Source organism: Pongo pygmaeus, chromosome 5 (assembly GCF_028885625.2).
Source record: "Pongo pygmaeus isolate AG05252 chromosome 5, NHGRI_mPonPyg2-v2.0_pri, whole genome shotgun sequence".
Lineage (NCBI taxonomy): Eukaryota > Metazoa > Chordata > Mammalia > Primates > Hominidae > Pongo > Pongo pygmaeus.
The window spans coordinates 26701652-26712166 of NC_072378.2; the positions used below are offsets into that span (position 1 = coordinate 26701652).

General features: G+C 43.7%; 1 long non-coding RNA gene and 3 other non-coding genes across 4 annotated transcripts; 3 read left to right on the top strand and 1 right to left on the bottom strand.

Annotated features, from left to right (window-relative positions):
• The first annotated feature begins 266 nt into the window (after nucleotides 1-266).
• On the top strand, nucleotides 267-5597 carry LOC129038083 (uncharacterized). Its single transcript, XR_008503072.1, has 2 exons — nucleotides 267-479; nucleotides 2960-5597. It is a non-coding gene; the product is annotated as an uncharacterized LOC129038083 (long non-coding RNA).
• On the bottom strand, nucleotides 2796-2868 carry TRNAA-AGC (transfer RNA alanine (anticodon AGC)). Its single transcript has one exon. It is a non-coding gene; the product is annotated as a tRNA-Ala (tRNA).
• An 895-nt stretch (nucleotides 5598-6492) lies between the features above and the next one.
• On the top strand, nucleotides 6493-6582 carry TRNAY-GUA (transfer RNA tyrosine (anticodon GUA)). The gene is given in 2 exon segments: nucleotides 6493-6529; nucleotides 6547-6582. It is a non-coding gene; the product is annotated as a tRNA-Tyr (tRNA).
• Nucleotides 6583-8025: 1443 nt separating this feature from the next.
• TRNAY-GUA (transfer RNA tyrosine (anticodon GUA)) lies at nucleotides 8026-8114 on the top strand. The gene is given in 2 exon segments: nucleotides 8026-8062; nucleotides 8079-8114. It is a non-coding gene; the product is annotated as a tRNA-Tyr (tRNA).
• The last annotated feature ends 2401 nt before the right edge of the window (nucleotides 8115-10515 follow it).

Consider the following 10515-nt stretch of genomic DNA (forward strand, 5'->3'; position numbering starts at 1 on the left):
TTCTTGATTTGCTGTGAATCTCTTTAATTTTTTATTATTCTCCGTAACAATTTTTAACACGCGCCATCAAGACTTCATCCCTATAATTCATATAATCCAACCCTCTTAGAAGCCCTGGGCACTGAGGAAGTGAATCAGACACTGGTCCACTGGGCTAGAGATCCACAGAGGCGTCTCTACCCCTCAACCCCGGATCCAAGCGGCGGCTGGTGGGAATTACTCGGAGCAACTGGTAATTGGTGGGGCACGCGCGTCCCCTGGTGTTCAGAGTTCTGAATCGTTGAGAGTCAGTTACAAGCTGAACCACTAGCGTCTGAACCCTACACATCTGTAGCCGGGATGAAATTCAGGGGGTCTATTCCCCCTTCTCCTTTTAATTGTCATGGTGGTGGCTTTCGACCCTAGCTGAGACTATGTGGTCGATATTAGAATCACCTGGGGAGATTTTACAAAGCATCTATGCTTGGGTTTCTTTGGAGGTAAGATTCAGGTATTGTAGTTTCAAAAGCTCACCAGGTGACTTTCATGTATTGCAAGTTTTGAAAAACACTGGTAGAAGAGAATCATTTTAGGAGAAAATAGTACACAAGGGAAAAAATGGACAGGATGTCCTACCCACATAGGGAATTAGCTCACAAAGTAGAGATCTGGCATAACAGTGGTACATATTTGCTAATTTTGTGTCAATCTAACTACAATATATTAATCCTATTGTACCCTTTTGTGTCTCAAAAATGTGATCCCAGATACCTATGGAAGAGTTCTTAATGACAAATATCTTTGTCTAGATCAAAGTAAGGAAGCGTTTTCTGAGGATTTTGTACCTGGTAATTTCTTGTACGTTCCTTCCCATGTTTCCAAACTTTTATTCTTTATGAAAACAATTCTCAAACTTGGATATCAGAACCACCTGGAAAACTAACAAAAAACACAGAAGCCCAGGCTTATTGAATTAGGGTGGTGGTTGGAGAGCCCTGCCCAAAACGCATTGGAAGCCACTCCTATTAAGGGCTGGAGATGGATCTAAACTGATAGCTCCCCGTGAACTTGCTTTTTGAAAGCTGGTTGGGGGCAACAGAAAAATGGCCTTTTGTTTGTTGGTTTTTTGAGACGGAGTCTCGCTCTGTCGCCCAGCCTGGAGTGCAATGGCTCCATCTCAGCTCACTGCAACCTCCGCCTTCCGGATTCAAGAGATTCTCCCGCCTCAGTCTCCCGAGTATCTACGATTTCAAGCGTCCACCACCACGCCGGGCTAATTTTTGTGTTTTTAGTAGAAACGGGGTTTCACCATGTTGGCCAGGCTGGTCTGGAACTCCCGACTTCAGTAATCCACCAACCTTGGCCTCCCAAAGTGCTGGAATTTCAGGCGCGAGCCACCGCACCCAGCCAGAAAACAAAACAAAACAAAACAAAACAAATAGGTATTTTCAGAGGTAACGTTTGGGGCTTGAATGCAATATTTGTTAAATAGTCCTGGACTAAGCTTCTTGCCAAGGCACAATAGATTTCAGTCCAGATAGATTCTCTGTTACAATTCTCCTCCCATGTGCCAGCACCAGTAACAGCAGCAGACCCCCCACTCCACCCTCCGGCAAGATATAGCAAGATGACTTCAGAAGAGGAAGAGTGAATGTCAAAACAAAACAAAACAAAAACCCTCAAACATACCTACATACGCTTTGGCTCTCCATCATTTTATTTTTATATATTTTATTTATTTTTTTTCGAGACAGAGTTTCGCTCTTGTTGCCCAGGCTGGAGTGCAGTGGCGCGATCTCTGCTCACTGCAACCTCCGCCTTCCGGTTTCAAGCCATTCTCCTGCCTCAGCCTCCCGAGTAGCTGGGATTACAGGCATGCGCAACCACGCCGGGCTAATTTTTGTGTTTTTAGTAAAGACGGGCTTTCACCATGTTGGCCAGGCTGGTCTCGAACTCCTGACCTCGTGATCAGCCTGCCTCGGCCTCCCAAAGTGCTCAGATTACAGACGTGAACCACCACGCCTGGCCCATCCGCCATCTTGTTGAGATAATGGGAGTGCATTTGTTACTGTTGTAACAACTTAAGGTGGTCCTCAACAGGTCGGACATGTAGGAAATAGATTCTAAGAATAAAAATGTAATTTAAAAAATCTTTTAAAATTTGTAATACAGGGCCAGGCGCGGTGGCCCACGCCTGTAATCCCAGCACTTTGGGAGGCCGAGTCGGGCGGATCACTAGAGGTTAGGAGTTCGAGACCAGCCTGGCCAACATGGTGAAACCCCGACTCTACTAAAAATATGCCGGTGTGGTGGCGCACAGCTGTAATCCCAACTACTCCAGAGGCTGAGGCACAAGAATCGCTTGAACCCGGGAGGCGGAGGTTGCAGTGAGCCGAGATCGTGCCACTGCACTCCAGACTGGGCGACAGAGTAAGTCTCTCAAAAAAAAAAAAAAAAAAAAGGAAAATAAAAAAATTTGTAATACGTCCTCAGTCTGCTCTGATAAAAATGTAATACATAAATGATCGAAGTGTATAATAGATTTGCCAATGCACCTGGCAGAGGCCAACACTCAGAACTGAAAATAGTGAAATTCGAAGAACCCAGCTCTGTCTACGATGGAACAGTCTGAGGACTAGGGAACCACCGAGTAGGTGGGTTTTCATGGGTGGTGAGAGAATCTTGAGCTTGAAGGAAAGACCACCCCCATTATGATACGGGAGTGTGTTGTTAGGTGCTTATGTGTCAGCAAGATATTCATGGAAAGATACGAGTGAAGGCCAAAGGGTAAAGTGGGAAAGGAAACTACGTAAAACTGGAGAATGCGGGGATCGATCCCGCTACCTCTCGCATGCTAAGCGAGCGCTCTACCATTTGAGCTAATTCCCCCCGCGGAAAAACGCCTTTTACATCCTTTACCCTCTTTGATATCTGGAAGTAATTCAGGACTCGCGCTATTTCAATTGACTTTCGTCACTAGCCAATAGGAAAAAAATGAAGAACTGTGTATCAATGGTGACTAAAGAGCCTCAGCATGACTTTCGCCCCTCAGCGCCATCTATAACCTGTTTTACCATGTCGGATCCCATCTGGAGAAGACCACCGAGTGCAGGTGAACCAGGGAGCCGAAGTCCATAGAAACAGCTGTCTTGGGGATCCGGGAAGAGTTTAACACTGGAATCACATCTACGGAAACCGGGAACTGGAAGCAAATTGAGGATGCAGCCAGAAGGGAAAATCAAGTTTTTTAAGCAATGAGGTTCGGCCTTGGCCTAACCAATAGTTTCTACCACTCTCCGCACCGCTAAAATTTCCATCTATTCATCTGGTTCCAGAAACAGATTATCCAGCGTCTTTGTGGATCTACGAATATCCCTTAAAGTCGGGTGCGGTGGTTCACGCCTGTAATCCCAGCACTTTGGGAGGCCGAGGCGGGTGGATCACTTGAGATTAGGAGTTCGAAACCAGCCTGCCAATATGGTGAAACCCCCGTCTCCACTAAAAATACAAAAAATTAGCCGGGCGTGGTGGCGCACGCCTGTAATCCCAGCTGCTCGGGAGGCTGAAGCAGGAGAATCGCTTGAACCCAGGAGGCAGAGGTCGCAATGAGCTGAGTTCGCGCCACTGCACTCCAGCCTGGGCGACAGAGTAAAACTCACTCTCAAAAAGAAAAAAAAAATCCGCTTTTTGTCTGGCTTTGTCGCTGCCGAAGGACCTGTGGCCACGAGGGGGCGTGCGTCCCATTTGATTTCTTTATTCTGGTTTCTGTAGTCCTGATTTCGATCAAGGGGTGCACAAATTATTTTTCTAAGGTAAATATTAGCAAGAGAAGCGAATATACTTATGGCTGCAGACTTAGAGGCAGAGTCTTTGCACAAAGACAAATGCTTTAGTTGCCACTTTTTCTTCTGGGCCTACTGAGTACCAGGTACTGTGCCAGGTGCTATGTGCTAGGTACTGTTCAGCAGAAGCTAGTTGGGAAAAGGAGGATCCGCTGGGCATTACTAGAGGCCCATCACTCTCAGAAAAGCCATACGAAAGCCGTCACCCAACATCTGCACCTTCAACTGCTTCTTTTCCAGAAATTCCATCATTAGAAACTTCCTCTTTTTATTTGCTAGTCTCAATGAAATTGGGGCAAGATGCTAAAAATTGAAAATGGAGAAGACAAAATATCTTATTTAAGAAAGTGACTATGCTGCGCAGGGCATAGTAGGTCTTTTAAAGACCTCAAGACAACCTTCAATACTTGCTTTTCTCTTTTGCTTTTTCATTGCAATCAGGGCTGACAAAAAGTGGATAACTCTGTTGGAAGAAGACCTCCCAATTTCCTGCCCCCACCATTTTAGACGAGAGTTAAAAACTCAGGTATTAGCCAGGCGCAGTGGCTCGCTCCTGTAATCCCAGCACTTTGGGAGGCTGAGGCGGCTGGATCACTTGAGGTCAGGAGTTCGAGACCAGCTTGACCAACATGGCAAAATCCTGGCTCTACTAAAAATACAAAAATCAGCCGTGGGCGGTGGCGGGTGCCTGTAATCTTGGCTACTTGGGAGGCTGAGACAGGAGAATCGCTTGAACCTGGGAGGCAGGGGTTGCAGTGAGCAGAGATTGCACCACTGCTCTCCAGCCTGGGCGACACAGTGAGACTCTCTCAATAAACAGAAAACCAACTCAGATGTTCTAAGCACGTGTAGAAACCCACCATTCATCTCAGGACTTGGCTCAAAGTCAGCCTTGCTTTGAGGCTCACACTACCTAGGTGCTTTCTCCTTCTTCAACCCTGGACAGAATTTACCCAGTCAGTTTGGCCTTCCCTTACTCGTTTCTATTTATTTTCTATGACTCTATTAGGAGTGCAGGCGTGGAAATGAGGTGAAAGAAAATTAGCCCAATCCCATAGTTCAGATCCATAGGTTGTATATTGGCATGACTGTAAACTGGGAGCAATTGGTTTGCCTAGGGCTTTTGAATTGGGAGTTCTGGTTTCTATCAAATTTTACAACTTCTTAGCTTCCACAGAAGTAAATTAAGGTCAAGAAACCCCATCTCTACAAAAAGTACAAAAATTAGCCAGGCTTGGTAGCATGTGCCTATAGTAGTCCCAGCTACTAGGGAAGCTGAGGTGGGAGGATCACCTCAGGAGGGTGAAGTTGTGGAACTGTGATCATGCCTCTGCACTCCAGCCTGGGTGACAGAGTGACAGACTGAGACCCTTTCTCAAAAAAAAAAAAAAAAAAAAAATCTTAAGTTTCACATGGAAGTTTTAACAGTTGTTAGCAGTTGTTAAACTATTGACTGTCAACTCCAAACCCACTGCTATGGACTGAATTGTGTTTCCTTAAAATTCTGTGTTGAATCCCTAATCCTTAAAGTGACTTAGTTGGAGTAAGGAAGTAGTTAAGGTTAAATAAGGTCATAGGGATGCATCTTGATCCCTAAGATTAGTTTCCTTATAAGAGGAGACAGAGTACTCAAACCATGTGAAGTCACAGCAATAAGGTGTCCATCTGCAAGCCAGGAAGTGAGCCCTTACCAAGAACCAAATCAGTTGGCAACTTAATCTTGGACTTCCCAGCCTCCAGAACTGTGAGAAAATAAATTTCTGTTGTTTTAAGCCACCCAGTCTGTGGTATTTTTGTCATAGCAGCCTGCTATAGTTTGAATGTCTGTGTCCTTCCAAAATTCATTATACTGAAATCTAAGACCCAATATGACAGTATTAAGAGGTGGGGACTTTAGGAAGTCATTTGGCCATCAGAGCTCTGCCATTTTTTTTGTGGGGGGCCTTCTCTTTCTTCTGCCATATGAGAACACAATGTTTCTTCCTTTTGCCCTCCATTTCTTCTGCCATGTGAGGACACAAACATAGGTGCTATCTTGGAAGGAGAAAGCAGGTCTCACCAGACACTGAATCTATGAAACTGAATCTGCTGGTACCTTGATCTTGGACTTCCCAGCCTCTAGAACTGTGAGCAATAAATTTCTACTTTTTTTTTTTTTTTTTTTTCAGATGGAGTCTTGCTCTGTCACCCAGGCTGGAGTGCAGTGGTGCAATGTCGGCTCACTGCAGCCTCTGCCGCCGGGCGTCTCCTGCCTTAGCCTGCCCAGTAGCTGGGACTATAGGCGTGAGCCACCATGCCCAGCTAATTTTTGTATTTTTAGTAGAGATGGGTTTTCACCATGTTGGCCAGGCTGGTTTTGAACTTCTGACCTCAAGTGATCCACCCACCTTGGCCTCCTAAAGTGCTAGGATTACAGGTGCGAGCCACAGCACCTGGCTTCTACTCTTTATAAATTACCCAGTCTTAGGTATTTTGATACGCAGCACAAATGGATTCATTATACAGAATACTTCCAGTGTCTGAAAAAACTGCTTTAAAGCCGATTGTAGTTTTAAAAATGAGTATCAATATAATTAAAACTGAGTCTCCTTAATGTAAGAAGACTTGAAAACCCAGAAACTTTCAGGACACATATTATTTTAGGAATTCTAGAAGGTAAAAGTTTACAGGTCCTTCGATAGCTCAGTTGGGAGAGCGAAGGACTGTAGGTTCATTAAACTAAGAGATCCTTAGGTCGCTGGTTCGAATCCGGCTCGAAGGACGAAAGTTTTGAATTACCGGCTAAATAATTCCAGAAATACGAACTTTACGAAAATAAGGATCTAGACAGGAAGATGTATTAGACTGCTGTTTAATCCCTTCTTTAATCCCCTTTGTGATACAGGAAGTAGGACTCTGGTAATCACATTGCAGTTTTACCACTTGACCCTATGGGTAAGCCTTGCCAAAAGGGAGGTTAGAGACTCCAAAGCTGGAGGTGGAAAAGTGAACTTGTTTTCTTTCTGGGGCCTTCCTGTTTCTCTAGGTGTCACCCCAGTAATTCTAACAGAGACAACAATTTTGTAGCAGCCCCGTCTTGAAATTTCACTTCTTATTGGCATCTCTGTAGCTTTTCCGCCTGGTGTCTAAGGCACAGATAGGACACACAATAATGTCAGGAGAGAATGTCCACATCCTGGGATCCCTCCTCTCTAGCTCCTAGCTCTCTATTAGGTTAGAAACATTGAAAGTTAGCATATACTATTTTCTTAGTTACTCATGCAAGGGACTTAATTACAGAGTTCAATATCAACTGTATGCTATTAATATTTCTGACAAGAGGCACTGGCAGTTGCCATTTGAAGAAAAATTTGGGATTTTTCCTTTTAAAGCCTTTTCTCCCGAGATAGTTTTAACATATTCCCCATTTCTGCCTTAGGTATAAGGAAGCTGAGCAGACAACAATCTACACAGAACCTCTCTTTATGTTGGACAATTTGCTTTGAAAAACGAATATTTATATTTCCACGTAAAGTTTTCAAGAGTTTTTGCTTCATTTTAACTGCTCCACCATGATTATGTAATATACACTCAAATTTACACATACACGCACAGATGACACTTCCACGTTTCATCACTACAGTTATGAATACACACAATTTATCATTCGACTTTCAGAAGGGAGAACTGCGATGATACCAGAATGCTTTGTTCACAACCCTGGGATCCTCATCAATCCAGTTGTCTGTATTTATCAAGCAAATACATTTTATCAAGCAAATACAAAAGCCATAGCATTTATCAAGCAAATCCAGACACTTTTAAGAGAGAAAGGAGGAGTTAATCAGACAACACAGCAGGACAGAAGGCGTAATCTGGGAGATTGTGTATATCTAGGGGAGGAGGACGGGGGATTCCAGTAAGGTTTTTGGTTTGAGCTATACATAAATATCCTAATGTTTTCAATAAAAAACCCAATGCCTTTTACATATTTATAAACCCATGAAGCCAATTACCTAGAACATTACACAGAATACTTCCGGTGTATGAGAATACTGCTTTAAAGCCGATCGTAGTTTTAAAAATGAGCATTAATATAATTAATTAAAACCAAATCTCCTAAATGGAACAAGACTTGAAAACCCAGAAACTTCCAGGACGCACATTAGTTTGGGGATTCTAGAGAACGCAGAACTACGTGTCCAGAGAGAACAAAATTATGTGTCCTTCGATAGCTCAGTTGGTAGAGCGGAGGACTGTAGGCTCATTAAGCAAGGTATCCTTAGGTCGCTGGTTCGAATCCGGCTCGAAGGACGGTACTTTTGACCTACTAGGCTACTAATTTCAGACAATACGATCTTTACGGAAATAAGAACCTAGACAAAAAAATGTGTTAGACGGCTTTTTATGCTCAAACATGCGCAAGTAAACCATTTTTGGTTACATGCGTAAAAAATTTTAGGAATAAACTAGAAACGTGGTAGCTTCACCGAAGGGCACCTGCGTAGATGAAAAGCAGCGTTTCCAGGAAGTCTGAGGCTTCACTTTTTCCTTGTGAAATTTGTACCTCGCAACACTCTTCACCTCCACTCCCTCCCTGAGTCTCCTGCTGGCTGGCTCTTGGTTTCTCGACGCCATTCTTATTTCCCGCTACTGATCATCAAATGCAGTTTTTATTCCCACTTCCCCTCCCCATACCCGACCCGAGTTGACGTTCGACCAGCAAACCACAGCCAACGCCCGCAACGGAGTTCAGTTAAGAAGGTGCTTGGGAGGTGTGGGGAATGACAGGAGCACTCTGGCCCCAAGGTTTTCATTTCAGTTTTTATTGGAGGTTAGGATATACGATGACTTTTGGGGTCCTCTGTTATCTTGTTACTTTTCTTCTCTCTCTCTGTTTCTCTGTGTGGTTTTTGTTGTTGTTGTTGCTTTAGACAATCTCGCTCTGTCGCCCAGGCTGGAGTGCAGCGGTGCAATGTCGGCTCACTGGACTTCCCGGGCTCAAGCGATCCTCCCACCTCAGACTCCCGAGTAGCTGGGACTACAAGCGCGAGTCAGAACCCCTAGCTATTTTTGGAGAGACTAGGGGTGTGGTGGGAGGGTCTCGCTATGTCGGCCAAACTAGTCTCGAACTCCTGGATTCAAGTATTCGTCCGCCTCGGCCTCCCTCAGTGCTGGGATTACAGGAGTGAGCCACCGCGCCTGGCCAATACTTTTTTATTCTTTAGGCACAGAAAATGAAGAATAAAAATTGAGAACTTTTTTATTTTTAAATTTTCGATTCAGGGGCTACATAGGCAGATTTGTTACCTGACTAAATTGCGTGTCGCTGGGCTTTAGTGTATGAATGTTCCCATCACCTAAGGTAGTAATCGTAGTACCCGATAGTTTTTCAACCCTCATCCTCCTCGCATCCTCCTGCCTTTAGTAGTTCCCAGGGTCTATTGTTCTCACCTTTGTGTCTGTGTGTACTCAATGCTTAGCTCCCTACTTATAAGTGAGAGAACATGAGGTATTTGGTTTTCTGTTCCGGAGTTAATCCACTTACAATAGTGGCCTCCAGCTGCACCCATGTTGCTGCAAAGGACGCGCTTTTGTACTTTTTCATGGCTGTGTCGTATTCCATGGTGTATATGTACCACATTTTCTTTATTCCACCATTAGTGGTATGTAGGTTGATTCCATGTCTCTGCTATTGTGAATAGTGCTGCAACGAACATACTGATGCATGTGTCTTTCTCGTAGAATGATTTATTTTCCTTTAGGTATATACTCAGTAGTGGGATTGATGAGTCAAATGGTAGTTCCAAGTTATTTGGGAAATTTTCAAACTGTTTTGCACAGTAGCTGAATTAATTTACATTCCCACTGTCAGTGGGAATGTAAGCATTCCGTTTTCTCTGCAATCTTGCCATATATCCATTATTTTTGATGTTTTAATAACAGCCATTCTGACTGATGTGAAATGGTATCTCATTGAGGTTTGATTTGTTTTTCTCTAATTAGTGATATTGAACATTTTTCATATATTTGTTGGCTGCATGTATGTCTTCTTTTGAAAAGTGTCTGTTCATGTCTCTTGCCCATTTTCTTTACTGGAGTTATTTGGTTTTTGCTCGTGGAATTATTTAAGTTCCTTATGAATCCTTGGCATTAGAGCTATGTTGGATGCATAATTTGTGAATATTTTCTCCATTCTGTAGACTGCCTATTTACTCTGTTGATGGTTTTTTTGTTTGTTTGTTTTGTTTTGTTTGTTTCAAGACAGAGTATCACTCTGTTGCCCAGGCTGGAGTGCAGTGGTGTGATCTTGGCACACTGCAATTTTGGCCTTCCAGGTTCAAGTGATTCTCATGCCTCGGCCTCCTGAGTAGCTGGGACTACAGGTGTGTGCCACCATGCCTGGCTGATTTTTGTATTTTTAGTAGAGATGGGATTTCGCCATATTGGCCAGGCTGATTTCAAACTCCTAACCTCAAGTAATCCACACACTTCCACCTCCCAAAGTGTTGGGATTACAGGTGTGAGCCAGTGAACCAGGCCCCTTGATGGTTTCTTTTATTGGGCAGAAGCTCCTTAGTTTAATTACATTCCCCTTAACAATTTTGGTTTTTGTTGCAAATGCTTTTGGAGACTTAGTCATAAATTACTTGCCAAGGCTGATGTCCAGAATGGTATTTCATAGGTTTTCTTTTAGGATTTTTATAGTTTGAGG